This window comes from Mustela putorius, unplaced genomic scaffold, assembly GCF_011764305.1.
Source record: "Mustela putorius furo isolate JIRA1106 unplaced genomic scaffold, ASM1176430v1.1 tig00000129_pilon_pilon_pilon, whole genome shotgun sequence".
NCBI classification, from domain to species: domain Eukaryota; kingdom Metazoa; phylum Chordata; class Mammalia; order Carnivora; family Mustelidae; genus Mustela; species Mustela putorius.
Window position 1 is genome coordinate 29,589,512 of NW_025421290.1, and position 18,530 is coordinate 29,608,041.

Consider the following 18,530-nt stretch of genomic DNA (forward strand, 5'->3'; position numbering starts at 1 on the left):
ATGTTGAAGTACACATACTACTGTGTGGAACTTGGAATGAGAAAGGGAGACATTTTCTTTACGCCTTCTCTTTGCTCAGCAGTGGTCTGCCTCCAGGGAATGGCAGATTTGGGAGCAATGAGGAACAATGCCCTTCAGACAGGCACTGGGCTCACTATGGGGGCATCAGCTAGGAAAAAGCTGAGGCTCCTGAAAGTGATTCTGAGAACTGTTGCCATCAGTCTGGGAAGGTGGGGAGCTGACAGCCAAACAGAAATTGTAACATAGTATGATAAGTGTAGCAGACATACTGGTCTGCAAGCACTTTGCCTATGTGAAGACAGTCCTCCGTTGGAGGCTACTAAGAACTGAGAGTGGCTGAGATTTTACCTTGTTCACAAACTAATGAGTTAGCATAATGCAATTTTATGAATTCTTGTATAAGACATGAGACTCCTATGTCTAAAAGAAAGCAATTTACTACTCACAACACAGCAGTAAACATGAGCACCTGTTAACTTTCTCCCGCCCCCACCAAGTTCCAGAGGCAGTGCAAAGAAGCCCAACCGGATGCTACACTCACAGTGGGTTAGCAGCACATCTCAGCAATCCTGAGCTGAGGGAGCCCAATTCTTTTATATCGGACAGTAAAAATAATAACAATAATCTGCCCCCAGCTCTGGAGGGAAACACTATCTCTGTTTTCTATGATTCTTTGATGGCTAAGCATCTCTGAAAATGTGATCCAGAACAAAAAGGTAGTTAGTGTCTTTTCTTGAAAAATATACAGAATTACAAAACACCCCTGGAGCACTGTCTCCCAATAGAATTTCATTCCATTGTCTGCGATTCTTATATTGAAATGTGGATATTGAAATATTATAATTTTCATATTTAAAAAATGAGTCCATTATAAATATGTGTAAAATAAATATTCACAACTGTGTACTGATATAAATAAATAATCAAATAAATTAATATTGGGGAGAAGAGATAATTTACCTTCAATGAGTGAGAACGTAACTCTGTACTCTTTAGGTATGAGCTAAGAATTGACCTCCTTCCAAAGTGTTTAGTTTGGAAAGTGGGGGGGGGGGTGATTAAGGGGTTAAATTTACAGTGAAGAAACCTGACAAACACCACCTTAGTCATGGGATAAAGGCCAACATCAACAGTCATATTATGTTAATATGATATACATGTCATATGATATAATAAAATGGCACCTTATTTTCAAATTCTTCCAATAACCCATAACCCCAGTCTTATCAAAAGAAAAAATAACAGAAAAATTTCATTAGAAGGACATTCTTGGAAACATCTAGTCAGTACTCCTTAAAATTCAGTCAACAAAAATAAGGAAAGTCTGAGAAACTGCCACAGCTAAGAAGAACATAGGTAGACATGACAACTAAATGTAATGTGAAATCCTGGATGGGGTCTTGGGACAGGAAAATAAAATAGGGTTAAATCTAAGGAAAGCTAGATAAATCATGGGGTTTTGTTGATAATAATGTATCAATGGTGTTTCATCAATTGTAATAAATATATTATAATAATATACAATGTTATCAATAGGAGAAATTGACTGTGGGGTATATTAGCAGTTTGTCCACTAGTTTCTCAATTTTTCTGAAAACCTAAAAAATGTTCTACAAAGTAAATTATCTTAAAAGTAATGAAACTTCCAATGCCCCAGCAATTCTTCTATTCCTGGGCATATAAGCATATAACCAACAGAAATATATATGTATATATATTTCCTTAATATATGCAAAACGATGTTTATAACATGACTATTCTTAGTAGTTTCAAAGTGGAAACAACTCAAAAGTCTTCCAATTGTACAATGACTATGTATACTGGGGGGTATTCACAGTGATTTTCTATGCAATGATAATGGATAAACTGCAATTGCCTGTAGCCATGTAGATAAACTTCACACACTATACAAAGGAAACTATGTATAAATAGAAAATATACATGATTCTGTTTATATAAAATCAATACAAGTGGGTGCCTGGATGGCTCAGTCAGTTAAGTGTCTGCCTTCAGCTCAGGTCATGATCCCAGGGTCCTAGGATGGAATATTGCCCAGGCTCCCTGCTCAGCAGGGAGTCTGCTTCTGCCTCTGCCCCTACCCCTGCTTGTGTTCTGTCTCCTCTCTCTTACTCAAATAAATAAATAAAATCTTAAAAAATACAAATAAAATCAATACAAGCAAAGTAACTTCTAATGTTATAGGGCAGGAGTGGGGGAAATAATTGGAGGGGAAATATGGTGCATTTGGGGTCTGACAGTGCTGGTAATGTCCTCTTTCTTGATCTGGTTTTTTGTTCCAAGAGAGTTCAGTTTATAAAAATTCATCAGGCTATATTCTCATAACTTCTGCATGTTTATATATATGTTATACTTCTAATTAATTTTTTTTCTTAAACAATATTTGCATTATATTTATAGGCTGTTGACATATGGTTACATCATATTCATGAAGAGATGCTCTGCAATGAGAAACTTAGAAAATTGAGTTTTCCAAACATGTGTTAGGTAAAAATGCACAGATCAAGGAAGAAAAGGGGAGAAAGTTGAAGCCTTAGGAACAACATGGAGAATGTTGTCCTGTCTTTTGAACCAAAATCCTAATTTTAGCTTTAATTCCCTGAAATGCAGGAAAGGATATAACAGCAAGCAGAGTAAGATAAAGAGGAGTGAAAATAATTGTACTTATTACACAGGGATGAACTAGCATAGGGAGAATGACCAAATGTATCACTTCATTCTTCCAAGGGGTTAATGGGAGGCTTGCAGCACCTCCTCTCATAAATGTCAGAAGGTCCCCTTATCGCAACAACCAAATGCTATGTCACTATCAATTAGTTCATGTGTCTTTTTTAGCATGCTCATAATAAATGAACAAGTATCAATATAACATCTATTGTTAATGAATGTCTATTCAGAAAGGTGGTATAAAACATGAACTCTCAAGCCAGATTGCCTGAATTCAAATCCTGGCTCTATTACTTATTAACTGTGTGACCTTAGGCATGTAGCATGCCATCTCTGTGCCTAATTTCTTCCTCTGAAAATGTGGAATACTGAAAATGTGGAATAACATCTTTATAACAGTGTAGTTATGAGGATTAAATGTAAGCTCTCTTTACATATTAAACTATGATTATGTATCATGTCCTGAAAATTCATTTACTAAATTATAGAACAAACATACAAAAAAGTCACTCTTTACCTCCATCTTGTAACAGATGAAACTGAGACTTAGAGTTTATAAATGTTTTATCAAAGGTCACACAGCTTGTAAATGGTGAAACAGAATTTCAGCTTCAGATACGTGCTCTTCTCAGGCCACCCATCCCTTTCTTGCTTCTTCAAGCTCCTTAAAAAAAAAAAAAAAAAAAAAAAAGTTTAAACTCCAAAATGGACTTTATTCATTAGGGATAGAATTTAGTCTGTTGTATATGGAAGAGCTGTGTGACCACCCTTAGGATGTTTTTTTCAGAACACATTTCCCATTATTTTGGGAAAGTTCTACATGTTAGCTCATCTAATAACTCTATTCAGGTAAATTCAATCCACTTTTTTCATCTTCTCGCCTTTGTGTTGATGAAAACCAATGCTCATTATCTACAATATAAAAGGCTTCTTGTTATCTGAAAAGCAATTATTAATCTTACAGGAGATAACAACTAAATCTAAAATTTCACATATTCAAGAGCTAATTGAGGGGCCTTGGGCCATGCAGTCTCATTCTCTACAAATGATCTCTGACTTCTTTGCATATCATTTTAAAATCATTTGAAATAATTAGTCACCTTAGTATATTTACAAAGGCAGATCTTGAAAATTCATCAATTACCTACTTATAAAATACTTTCTAACCTTTGGGTGAATTTGATTCAACAATATGGTATGTCTTTTCCTGCATTTTCCATTCTAGTCCCAGACTGCATGTGAAACTTTAAGAAGCTGGATTTCAGATTTCATGTTCACTTGTGAGTTTAACCAAAAACTCTTCTACCTTTCATTCAAGGAGGGAATAGAAGTTGAAACCACAAAATGCCATGATTCATGTCAATTTCTAAATTTTCAAACTCAGATTTTTTATTTAAATTTTATAGAAAATTTACCTGAGTACATGAGTTTACATTGTTATATTTCTGTAATGATCACTGAAACGTTGATCAATTTCCATTATTTTCCACTTCCATTCATATGGAATAAGTTCCATATGAATAAATCCTTATAAATCAGTATTAACATATTAGAGGGTTTTTTGGTTCATTCTTTTTTTTTTTTTTTTTAAGATTTTATTTATTTATTTGACAGACAGAAATCACAAGTAGGCAGAGAGGCAGGCAGAGACAGAGGGGGAGGCAGGCTACCTGCCAAGCAGAGAGCTCGATGCAGGGCTCGATACCAGGACCCTGGGATCATGACCTGAGCCGAAGGCAGAGGCTTTAACCCACTGAGGCACCCAGCTGCCCCTGGTTAATGTATTTCATAGAATGACTCATATTGCTCTCATTACCTTGATAGTCAATACAGAACTAACCTTATCTACTGACTCCTTATTTCAAAGTGTTTGAACTACTATTGTTACTTATACATAAAGGCCTGGAATGTTTGCAATAAATCCTGAGTGTCTCCAATCAGGAGGCATGCTTGGTAATAGCACATGAGAAGTAGTTCAGGACCCAGCCCATTAAAATCCTAGGCTTTCTGCTGAAACACAAGAAGTACTAAACTTAAAAGCACTCGAGGCTGATGCAGTCTTAAAAACACTGCAAAATACCCCAGTCAGTTCTTTCCTTGATTAGATTAAGGCTATCTGGCCCTTTCCAGCTGATCTGCAAGAAATAACATGAACTATCTCTGTAGAAAGAAGACACTCTTCTAAAATTCTACAATTTATCACATTTTATCTGCATTCAATTGAAAGTCACTAGGCATTCCAAAAAATAAGATTAAGAAAAAGAAAAAAACAGATAATCCATTAATTAGATACAGGCTTTAAAATAATTGTTATTAGTATGCGCAGAAAAATGTATGGGGTGATGGATATTCATTTTGAAGAGAAAGAAATTTTTTTTTAAATCAGTGAAAGATAATCTAATGAAATTTTAAAAAAAAATTTATTTGACAGATATCACAAGTAGGCAGAGAGGCAGGCAGAGAGAGAGGGGGAGGCAGGCTCCCCGCCAAGCAGGGAGCCCAACATGGGGCTCGATCCCAGGATCCTGAGATCATGACCTGAGCCGAAGGCAGAGGCTTTAACCCACTGAGCCACCCAGGTGCCCCTCTAATGAAATTTTTAAACCTAAAAACTACAGTAATTGAAATTCAAAATTCAATAGATGAGGCATATCAGAATCTGAGAGATGGTTAGACAAATGAAAGATGAGCTGCCTGAAAATTTACAGTCTGAGCCTGGGTGAGCAAAAACATGAATAATATAGGCATGCCTGGCTTGCTCAGTCAAGAGAGCAGAGCTTGCTCAGTCAAGAGACCCACTCGAACTGTGGGTCATGAGTTCGAGCCCCATGGCAGAGGTAGAAATTATAAATAAATGAGTGAAAAAAAGTGGGAAATATATAAAAGGACATAAAAGATAAATAGGACTGGTATAAACTGAAATGTGTTTGTATTTGGAGATCCAGAAGTATAGGAGTGAAAGAATAGAGTAAAAGCAATCTTTGGAAAGAAATGGGCAAGAATTTCCCCAGACTGAAGAAAGGTACTAACATTACCAGCCCCCAAAGCACTTCATTGAACTATTGCTGCTGATTTCCAACATCAGAGAGAAAGTTTCAGAAGCTGCAGAGGATGGGTGTGGAGGGACATGATGGCTTCACATCAACAACAATCTGACATCCAACATTTCAACAGAAACTACAGTGGAAATGCTATTATTACCATTACTATTACTGAGGCTATTACTCATCTGCATGATGGTACAGTAAAACAACTTAAAGTCATGACAAAATAAAGACAGTTTTAGGCATAGAAAATGTGAATGAGCTTGTCACCAGTAAACCCACACTAGAGAGGAATTTTTTTCAGGCAGAAGAAAAATTGGCTCAGATAGGAAAAAAGGCATGTAGGAAGGATAAAAAGCAGTGATAAAAGTAAGTGTGGGGGCAGATTCCAATGAACAGAGTATATAGTACAACAACAATGATAAGACTGGTAATAAGTATAATAATCATAATTACAAGGTGATAAAGGAGGATATTTCATGAGCCATAATAGTTACAAAAATGGGATATTTGATAAAAGGAATAAGGAATGAAAGGAAGAAATAAAACTTCCTTTTGTTTACAAACTACATTATTATTTTTGAGGAAAATACAAAATAATCTAGAAATTTTATATTAAGCTTAATTCAAGGTAGTGGGTTTTTTTTAGTTTGTCAATATACAAAAACAAATTGTATTCTGTTAAACCAGGAACTAAAAATCAGGAAATTAGATCTTAAATGATACTATTTATAACAGTGTAAAAATAGAGCAAAGACAGGAATAACATAGGAATAAATCTAATGACAATGTGTGAGAATTTTACCCATGAAATTTAAACACTTACTGAGAGAAACATATAAAAACCTCAATAAATAAAATATTTACCATTTTCAAAGTTTGGGAGACTCCATATGTAAAGATACTAATTCTGTACCCATTGAGCTATGGATTCAAGGCAGTAATAATAAAATATTTCAGCAGGTTTTGAATTTGTGCATATGTATATCTGTGTGTATTTGTAGAAATTGATGAGCAGATGCAAAAGCTTTATTAAAATGAAACAGGCCAGAATAACCAAGACAATCTTAAAGAATAATAAAGCTGGAAGGCTTATAATATCAGACATCAAGACTTAATATACAATATAATGCCATATAAATTAAGAATATGTGATATTGAAGCAGGGTTACCTAGATCAATGGAAAAGAAGTTCAGACACAGATTAATATGTATATAATCCCCTGATTTATAACAAAAGCTATGCTGAGATGCTGCAGGGAAGGGTATTTTTTGGTTGTTTTGTTTTGGATTTCATAGACAGAGCTAAGTGAGTTGGCGAACTGGGAATCCTTGTGGTAAAAATATGAAGCTTGACCCCTAGATTTTCCTAAAAAAAGAAAACCCTCATCTGCTACTTTCTAAGAAAAAAAAAGTGTAAGAGAACATCTTCATAGCTGAAGAGAGCAGAGAGCCTGCTTCCTCTTCTCTCTCTCTCTTTGCCTGCCTCTCTGCCTACTTGTGACCTTTCTCTGTCAAGTGAATAAATTCTTAAAAAAAAAATAAAAAAGCACCAACCATAAATAAATAAATAAATAAATAAGACTACCTTGGAATGAAAAACTCCAGCTTACAAAAAAAAAAAAAAATATTACGATAACAAAAATCAGAACACAGAGTGGGAGAAGGCGTTTATTATACATATATCCTATGAGGACTTACACTGAAAATATCTAAAGAACTTCTATCATAATAACAGAAAAATAACCAACCTAAGGAAAAAAAATTGAACAAAAGACATTTACAAAAGAGAATATATAAATACCAATAAGTATATGGAAAAGATTGGATATTATCATGATTAAAGGAACACAAACTAAAAACACAATGAACTATCACTACACAACCCACAGAATGGCTTACATGAGAAAAGGCTAACCAGCCCCCAATCCTCACACAACACAGACTGCTGGAATTCTCAATCTGATGTGAAGTGTCATTTAGTAAGATCACTTTGGAAAAAAATTTTGGCAGAATCTACCAAAGCTAAAAATACACATATCCTCTAACCTACCAGTTCTATTCCTAATTACATAGGCAACATAATTACATACATACAATTAACTGAAGTCATACAGAAGAAGGTTTATGATGGGTTACCATTCAACAGTGAGCATGAATAAACAAATCACTGCTCTATACAAAAGAAGATGAATGAGTCCTGCAAACACAACAATGAGCAAACGAAGAAACAGATGACATACAGCATCATTCTACTTGTATAGAAGTCAAAATAGGCCAAACTAACCTATGGAATTAGAAGTGAGGATGGTGGTTACCCCTGGAGTATAGTAACAGTGAAGAAACTACATGAGTGTTTCTAGCCCACGACAGAGATATTATGGAATCAGTTCTAGACCACTGCAGTAAAGAAAACATCACAATAGTCAAGTGTGTTTCTTGCTTTCTAAGTGCATATAAAAGTTATGTTTATGGGATGCCTGGATGGCTCAGTTGATTGGGTGTCTAACTCATGATTTCAGATCAGGTCATGATCTCATGGCTTCATGGTATCAAGCCCTTCCTTCATCGGATTCCCTGTTCAGTGGAGAATCTGCTTGAGATTCTCTCACTCCCTCTCCTTCTGCCTGTCCCCTCCTCTAAAACAGATAAATAAAGGGACACCTGAGTGGCTCAGTGGGTTACACAACTGCCTTATGCTCAGGTCATGATCCCAGCATCTACCACTCCCTCTGCTTGTGCTCTCTCACTCTTACCCTTTCCCTCTTTGACAAATAAATATATAAAATATTTTAAAACAATAATAAAATAAAATATATAAATAAATCGAAAAAAGTTTACATTATATTGTAGTCTATTAAATGGCAATAATAGTATGTCTAAAAAAAACACTATGCATAACTTAATTTAAAACAGTTTATGGCCCAAAACTCTAACCATCATGTGAGCTTTCAGCGAGTGTTAATCTCTTTTGCTGGTGGAGGGTCTTGCCTCAGTGTTGACGGCTGCCGACTGATCAGGGTGGTTGTTGCTGAAGCTTGGGGTGGCTGTGGGAATTTCTTAAAATAAGAGGACAAAGTTTTCCACATTGATCAGCTCTCCCTTTCTCAAATCGAAGCCATTTGATAGCAGTTTACTCACAGCATAACTTCTTTCAAAATTGGATTCAATCCTTTCAAACCCTACCGCTGTTTTATCAACCAAGTGTGGGCGCTTTTCTAGATCCTTTCTTGTCATTTCAACAGCCTTCATAGCATCTTCACCACTTTCATCACTCACTCATAAGAAGCTCATCTGTTCAAGTTTTACCGTGAGATTATAGTGATTCAAATATAATAATAACGAAAGATTTTGGCATATTAAGATAATTACCAAAATGTGGCAGAGAGATGCAAAGTGAGCAAATACAGTCGGCAAAATGGCACCGATACACATGCTCAAGGCAAGGTTGCCACAGACTTTCAATTTGCAAGGAAAAGCAATCTCTGCAGGATACAATAAAGTAAAGCACAATTAAACAAGGGATGCCCGCAATGCTTTTTTTTTTTTTTTTTTTTTTTTTGACGTGGGTGGTGGGTCCATGGTGTGTTTATGTGGTGTTATTACGATTTGAGAAACTTTCTGTATTTTGATAAATTTCAAATTAAAGTTTATTTTAAAAATGTAGCTAATATCTGTCATTAATCCACTGCAATACAGTTTATATTCCTGCCAAGTACTTAATCAAGGGAGAGAAAGTGTGTTTTTGGAGACCAAATAATAACCAACAAGTTTCGGAATGAGGTCTCTATGAATGAATCCATCAGAGGCAGTGGCCGGTGCTAATTGCTCCTTAGAGCCTTGGGAAGTGTAAAGACTATATAGAAAAGGCTAGAATTAATGTGGCAGGAGTCCCACTGGCGGTATTCTCCAGCGAACAGAGCTCGGAGATAGCATTCACGCTCTCTTCCAGATGCCAGTTTCCCTCAACACTTCCAGGAAGCAGAGGAGGGAGGGAAGGGGAGGCATTTTCTTTGCCAAGGAGAGTATCTCTGTGGAAATCTCTGCACAGGGGCTTTCATGCCCGTGACTGCTCACAGGAAATGAGCTTGTCCTTACAAGCATGCTTTGCCACCTGGAAGGGCGCCCCAAGCACTTTTATGAGTAACAGACTCAGACAGATAGAAAGCTGGGGGTCACTTCTTTTGCCATACAGGAGCTGCTCTCTTGGTTGGGAACATGGCAGTGATTTAATGGATACACAGAAACAAAAATGTAATGACTGCTGTTGAAATTTGTCCTGACACATGGTTAATGCTCCCATTCTGGGCAAGGTGAAGGGGGAGATGTTTCTTGTTCCAGATAGGAGAGAGAAAATGGCCCATATTTTAGAAAACCTAGCATATACGCCTTTAGCACTGATGTAGGTAGGCTTAGACTTGGATGAATTCATCCTGTTTATTATACTGTCTTGTTTTCTCATCCTCACAGATACAGCTAGTCATTTTTTTTTTCCTTTGAGAAGAGGCATGATGAATTAAGATAAGTGAGTAGATTAAAACAAAAAAACAAACAGTCTGGTTTCAACCTCTTATTACCTCCCTGATCTGAGCCTTAGTTTCTTCTTCTACAAGTGAGAATTATAATTATGTTGGAATGAACTCATCACGTTTATGAGCACAAATGAGATAATAAACATGAAAACATCTTTAGACTGAAAACAACTGTTAAAGCATTATTAATTAAGAACACACAAAATAAGACTCCTCAGATTTTACCTTTTTAAAGCCTCATCATATTACCTGTGTCTTAGATATCTGTATAGCCCTCCTATTCCCCAAAGGAAAAAAAAAATTCCAATGAATTTCTAATATTACTTGAGGACACTTTTTCTCAAATTTCTCACATATTTTACATGGTGCCTAGTACATAAATGATGCTCAATTGACATTAGATGTCTCTATTTGTTGAATGGAAATCTAAATCAAATTTCAAAACATCTTTTTTGTTGAATAGACAGAGATGTTGAACTGTGATATCAAAAAAGTTAGGCAAACAAAATTAAATATTGACTTTGGAAGAAAGTATTATAAGAAATTAGCTCATAAAAACTTTTTTTACCTCTTCATAGCCTTTAATTCATTGGTTGAGTTGTAAAGATTATGCTTCTTTTGAAGTTCTGTGTTCCACCAAACAGAAACAAAATTTTCTTTTCCAAAGAAGATTATTACATGATTATAGTTAATATTTTTGTACTCAACCATCATGAAGAGTTTGATAAATTTAAAAATTACAGTAGTTTTTTATCATGCATTAAGATGCTTGTGTCAATGAATCTCTCTTCTTACTGCTTTCCTGTGTTGCTCTAGTAAGTATGAAGAAAAGCCTCTCCTCTCTCCCTTATCGTTGAAATACAAAGGCTTGCTAGCTATCTACTTGGTAAAAATCAGAAACACAAAGACAGTGGAGTGCTATGTAGTTGGAAAAGATTAAAAAAGAAATAATTTCCAGACTTTGAACCCCATAAACTTATTAGTCTGGACCTGGGATTTTTGTTCAGAAAGGTTAAATGACTCCTGACTTTAGGTTAGAGTTAAAAACTTTCCAAGCCTCTGGGACGCCTGGGTGGCTCAGTTGGTTAAGCAGCTGCCTTTGGCTCAGGTCATGATCCCAGCGTCCTGGGATCGAGTCCCACATCGGGCTACTTGCTCCACGGGGAGCCTGCCTCTCCCTCTGACTCTGCCTTCCACTCTGTCTGCCTGTGCTCGCTTTCGCTCGTGCTCTATCTCTGACAAATAAATAAATAAAATCTTTAAAAAAAAAAAAAAACTTTCCAAGCCTCAAGATCATCATTTAACATTTTATAACCAGCAATTTAGTATTGATTATGTTGGATATTCTCCACTTATGTCTCCAGATTCACTCTTCACCCTTCTCCATCCTATGATGTGTTCCTGAAAACTGGCTTTTACCTTCTCAACTAGATCCCCTTTCCTTGTAGATTTTTTCTGGGATAGTCAATGGAAAGCCCTGGAAGAAAATTAGAAAGTGGGAAGAGAGTAAGAAGTAAAGCTGGGTATATTTTCCCAAACTCACTACTTATTGGATCATAGGTTAGGGTTTGCTGTGGTTTCTACTCTTTGCCCAGATCTTCTGTTAGGCATCCATCTTAGAGCTATATTCCTCTGTGTTTGGGTTCCAATGACCATGCTCTCCCTTTCCCCTTCACATCTAGGGGTGGTAACAGTTCCCAGTTCTTGTTAGCTCTGGAATCCTAGACAAGCGTTTGTAATGGATCTTTTCATTATAGTTTCCTTAATTAAGTGCATCTCATTCCTGTTGGGACTTTGACCTATCAGTGTGATACCATGGTATCATGGTATCTTATAGGAGATTAAGAATACATAAGAAGAATGAAACTGAAAAAAATTATCCTAGGTTACTTGCAACTCAACTATAGAAGGTCAATGAACGGTGCTGTATTATTTAACTATTAGGTGTTCAGAGAAAGTGGAAATTGATAATGAATACAAAAGTCAAGAAAAATTTTATCCTTCAGATCTCAGATCTCAGGAAAGTTTTTCATGACCTTTAATGGAAAATCCAACTATTACATGTTCTTATAGTACAGAGCATCAATGGGAATGAGATGTAATTTTGTAGCTGTGGTTGAGATTTTACATGTTTTTATTGATTTAACTGACATTGTTTTCATCCCCTGGATAGTAAGCTCTATGGAGGCAGAGAACACGTCTGTTCTTTGTTTTACAGTTGTAATCTCAGCACCTAACACTATGCATGGCATGTAGTAAACCCTTAATATTTTCCCTGTTGATTGACTACTTAGATGAGTGAGTGGATAAGGATATTAAAGGGAGTCTGGTGAAAATTATAGCAGCATCAAACCAGATTATTTACCAGGTTCAAGGATCGAAGTGACATTAAGTATCTCTGGGAATCTTTCTTCAAAGATACAGAGAGATGTATCCTTTTGAATAAGTTCTTTTTAAGAGTAGATCAATCAAATTCAGTGACTTTTGTCCTTATCCAAAGCATAGTCTTAAATAATAAGATTTCCAGGTCACATGTTCTGTTACATAATTGCTTTCACCGTCATGTCCAAAGACCATCAAAGACCTCTGCTTCATCTGAGGACAAGTGACATTATCTAGGGTGGATTCAGATTTACATACTTGTTCCCGGAGCATGAGTTCCCTTTGAATGTGATTGTTTATGACTTGAGCAGGCCATGGTTCCCAAACTTTGGTGCATTAGAACCTCCTATTTGTTTGTTAAATAAAAATTATTTGCCCCCACCCCTAGAGTTTCCAATTCAGGAGGTCTGAGGTGGGTCCCAAGAATTTTCATTTCCAGGTGCTGTTGGTGCTGCTGGTCTGGGGATAAATTTTGGGAACCATCACACTAAGGAAACCCTCTTTGTAAGAACTCCTAAGTATAACTCTGAACAAATCATTTCCTAACTAATAATTTTTCTTTTCTCACAATTTATATATTTTATCTTAGTCTGTTATGTTGTTCTTAAATATTCAACTTCAGCAAACACTTTTTGAGAGGCTACAATAGGGCAGCACCGTTCTAAGTGCCTGAAACAAACAAACACACACACACACAAAATTTCCTGCCCTCATAGAGTTTGAATTTACTATCTATAGCAAGAAATACCAAAACCATGTTTTGTGCTTCATCTGTGGATGAAAGCTTCGCTTTCCCCAGAGAGCATTTTTTGTTATTGTAATGGCAACCTTATTTTATCCACCTCACTAATTGTCAACTCCTAAGCTTTTCAGAGAAAGAATGACACACATTGCAATTAATAAATCTATTTTTGTCCTAAAAACAAAACAAAACAAAAATCCCTTAACATACTAGGACACGGGGCGCCTGGGTGGCTCAGTGGGTTAAGCCACTGCCTTTGGCTCGGGTCATGATCTCAGGGTCCTGGGATCGAGTCCCGCACTGGCTCTTTGCTCAGCAGGGAGCCTGCTTCCTCCTCTCTCTCTGCCTGCCTCTCTGCCTGCTTGTGATCTCTCTCTGTCAAATAAATAAAGTCTTTAAAAAAAAAAAACATACTAGGACACATAATACATTTTATCATTATTTCTTTGAATTGTTTTCAAACACCTTGTTTGTTTGTTTTCCCATGGATATTCAGCAATTCCAGAGACAGTGCTTGAAGTTTCTCTGCATCATATGAAAAAAACTGCCCAATACTGAAATTTCTCAAAGTTCTCCTGGTATGTGATATCAATCATACTAGGAAAGGACCTATGTAAACCAACATGGGGAATGTGCAGCTAGTAATTCCACAATCCCTTTATGGAAAGTTTGGATTAAATAGCAAAAAATGCATTCTGTTTCCAAAATTGATTAAAGCTGATGAGATCAAAAAGTCAATTGTAATATTTTTGTTCATACATATTTGCTACTCTTATCTTCACACATAGAGCAACATATGTGTGCACACTTACATATATTTACAGTTTACAGAGTTTTGTATAAAGTTCATTGTAAGATAGAATTTAAAGTATTTTTAAGAAGGTTAATGATCCAAATAATTAAAAAAATCTTCACTATTTAATAATTAAAGCATACATACATTCACTTGCATTACAGTAGAATCATACATTAGTAATACTCTATTACTGAATGACTGATGTAGGGAATAAGATAAGAAAGGTGGGTGGCTCAGTATCAGAGTCTAAAGTAAGGTGGGTTTAGAACATGAGGCCTTTATATACTTTGATAAGGAGCTTGAACTCTGACAAGAGAATCAGGTAACCTGAGGCCTATTTCCGCTCTACCATTAATTAAATAACCAGGTGACCTTGGACACTTTCTGTAACCTCTCAAAAGGTCAATTTCCATATCTGTAAAATGGGTTTAACAACAGTATGTCAGAAGATTCCCTTTGAGTTGAATCAAGTAAAAGTTCTTAGCTGAGAACGTCTCACATAGTTAAGTACATAATATGTGTTACCTATATAGGTCGCAATGCATATTAATTACAGACAGCTAAATCTGTTAACAGAATGAGAACATGGAGGATGCCTCTGTGTTTGACTCTTCAAACACAGAGGCAAGTCAAGCACCCTGAAGTGCTTCTGATCAGTGTTTCCTTCAGAGTGTAATGGACCACTGGCTAGCCAGATGTTCCAAGAAGGACCATTTCCAGGCCAGCTATATCTAGGAAACACTGAATTTGTATTATCTTTCTGTATATACTTATTTGTATATCAATATCCTTGAGAAGTTTTGCAAAATCTTTCCAAACATCTCCCAGTCTTTTAAAACTTGCTAACTATGGCTCTGCTACACTGCCAATTATGTCCTGTAGAATTTTTGTTCTGTAAAACAGGTTGAAAATGCTGGTCCTACACTTCATATCACTTTGGTGGGGTAAGGTGCCAGTAGTAGGACAAGAAAGCCAAGTTAGAGTCGAAAGAGATTACAAATAGAATAGACAGAAATTATATAAGTAGAGGACCACGACATGCATGCTTTACCTCGTTGTTAAAGTCTTTTTAATTTGGAAAGCAATGGCACTTTAAAAAAAAAAATGTAAAAATCAAGAACAGAAGATTTTATAAGCAATGGCATGTGTCTGATATGGTGGGAAATAATTGTGTCAGCACATTCCACATGGGTAATTGGTTGTCATTGTGCATATTCTCAGCAAATTGGGCCCTTTGCTCTGAACTTAAACACCCGTTTTTGCCTAATTATGTTTTGTATTTACATTTCACATTATCTTTGTTAGCACGTGGAAATCCAGCTGGTGACCTAGCAGGAAGTCCCTTGAAGTCATAACTCTTAATTACCTTCCCTGGAGCCTGGTGGTTTGAATTGAGAGGTAGTCAGAATGGGTTACAGGAAGGATCTTAGAAACAACGTACAGATGCACCAGCCCTGGTGTTTTCAGTTATAAGCCCTTTCTCGGTGCTTTATTGTAGCAGTATAGGCTTTAGACTCAGATAGAGCTGTATTCAAATATATTAACTGGCTTAGGTGACTTTGACAAGTTACTTAATCTGGGCCTCAGTTTGCTCAATATTAAAATGAAGAAATAATAATACCTAAATCCATAGAACTTGAGAGAAAACAGAGGACTATGTGTAAAGAACTTAACATAGCCTCTGACATACAAGACACGTTTACTAAAGAGTGACTTTATTTTTCTGCTACTATTATTATGATGATTATTATTGATTCCTTGTGTACAGTAACAAGTGACTAAATATTTGTTGCCAAAATTATGAGTGTATATAATAGATAGGATTCATTAATAATAAGCAAATCATTGTTAATGTCTCCTTTGAATGAGTTGTCAATTTGATGTTTTCTATCTTCATTAAAAATGCATCCACTTTTTGTTTCATATTTCATGTTAAAAATGTTAGATTTCTTTTTGGTGCACTAACAGCATTTTTTAAAATGTACAGTGATTCAAAGATTTTAAGGGACCAATAAATATTATTAAATAAACCATTGAAATGAAAACTAACATGTCACCAGGAACACAGGTAAATATTTCACAATTATTGAAGATGAATAAACTTGAACAACACCATAAAAGCACATAAATATGCTTAGCAGATCAAAGAGTTAAGTCTAAGAAAGGTACCTGTTTTTTTTTTTTTTTAAGATTTTATTTATTTGTCAGAGAGAAGGAGAGAGAGCGAGCACAGGCAGACAGAATGGCAGGCAGAGGCAGAAGGAGAAGCAGGCTCCCTGCCGAGCAAGGAGCCCGATGTGGGACTCGATCCCAGGACGCTGGGATCATGACTTGAGCCAAAGGCAGCTGAGCCACCCAGGCATCCCGAAAGGTATCTGTTTTATGATGAGATTTAAATGATGTAACTATGTCTCATCTTACGTAATAAAAGGACTGATCATGCCACTGAAAATTATTTCATATGCCTTCTTCAACATGAATTCATAATAATAGTTACTGTTTATTGGTTCTACTCCATGCTAAGGATCACACACGTGATGCCATTGACATCTGACAGAAACTCTGGAATAAGTATCATTATCTCCAATTTACAGATGAGGAAGCTGAGGGGAAATAAAAGTGGAAATTACCTCAATCCAGCATTTCTTTCTATACCTTTCTTCTACTGAAAAAAGATGCATCACTAGCCAAAGGAGATTCGGGGCTTTGGTTGTAGCATTCCCATCATTTTCCAATTTTTTCATGGAGGGACATTTTCTCCAGCCAGACCTGAGTCATCCTTGTGGATTTCTCTGGCTTGAGTTTGGCAAGAAAATTTTTTTTCTCTGCATTTCTGATTTAAAATTCTATGTTTATACATTAGACATGATCCATGGCATATTTTTTCCTACATAGAAAAGGCCTGTCTATACTGAAAGAGAGTCTGAGACAAAGAAAGGAAAGAGAGATATAAACAGGGAGATGTCTGGATCCAACCCTTCCATTTAGCTTCACTGATGCCTTTCTGTGTTCTCATAATGTCACCAACATTTTTTTTTTCCCTTTTAAGTTAATTAAAGTTGGGTATTCTAAAGTTTGAATTAGAAGAGTTCCTCCTGTTTAAATCAAATTTAAATCCAAAATTACATGACTAGTTAGTTGTAGAGGCACAAGTCAAAGCTAGGTCAGTTAATACAAATGCCCCTTCCTTGACCACTAAGAAATCGTATCACAGTTTGACAACCATCAATGTGAGCAAGATAAAACTGTTTTTTAAGGACTCTTGGATATCTTGCTAATGCACTCATAATGCAGTAACAAGCAGATAATGTGAACCCTGGAACTATCAATATTAGTAACTACTTTCACATTAAAATCTTTTATACCAGTTAAAATAGGTATTTATGGCAGATTTTTGAATAAGCGGTCCAATCTAGCAGCTTTTCCTAAGCAGGTCATCAGTTGTGATGCCAAAACAGAGGTATCACGCTCACACAGTTTTAAATTCTGTTTTTAGAAAGTAGAGTTGTAGAATAGTAGCATGTTCATGGGTAGCCACTAAACACTAGGGACAACACAAAGGAAAAGAGACAGGTGCAGTCTCTCTGAGCTGTTGACAATAATGTAGCAACAACTCATCTGAGGACCTATCATTAATAGCAGCAATGACCTCATGGAAGTGTATAGTCTATAACAGTTTCAGTTTGTGAAGAACATCTCTTCTAGTTTAGAGCTGATAATAAGCTATGAATATGAATGTGTAAATGTAGATTTTTTCCTGATATTTTGGCTTTGAATGTTATTTATACACATATAATGGATATTGATCTTGACCACCCTTCAAGAACCTCAAGTGGATGCCACTTGGTAAGTAAAGCCATCATTTTTTAGGTTGCCAGACCTGCGGGGGCTGGAGGTGACTTTATCCACACTGGCAGATGTTATGATACCCCACACTATTCTAGAAAGCTCATAGCTGACAGACTATTTCATGGGATGCTCTTAAACATCACCCAACATGAGCTAATATTTCATTTTAACTGTAGTTCTGGGAAACACAAATGGAGATGTTGGGTTGGAAATATACGAGGTGCATTGGACACGGGGTGTTTGGTTTTGAATACAGAGTATCTCCAGAAAAGCGTGTCCTTCTTGGAAACTGTTTCCTGATCCACAGCTTTCACTGCACAAGACATGGGGTTATCTTGTTTAATGCCTTAATGGTAAATAGATGATGAACGGAACTTTATGCCCATTCTAGCCCTTCTCACCATAACAAGATCAAAGCAAATATATTTCATTCTGCAATGAATGTATTTTTTCATCTTATGTAATGCAAAAAGAGGTCC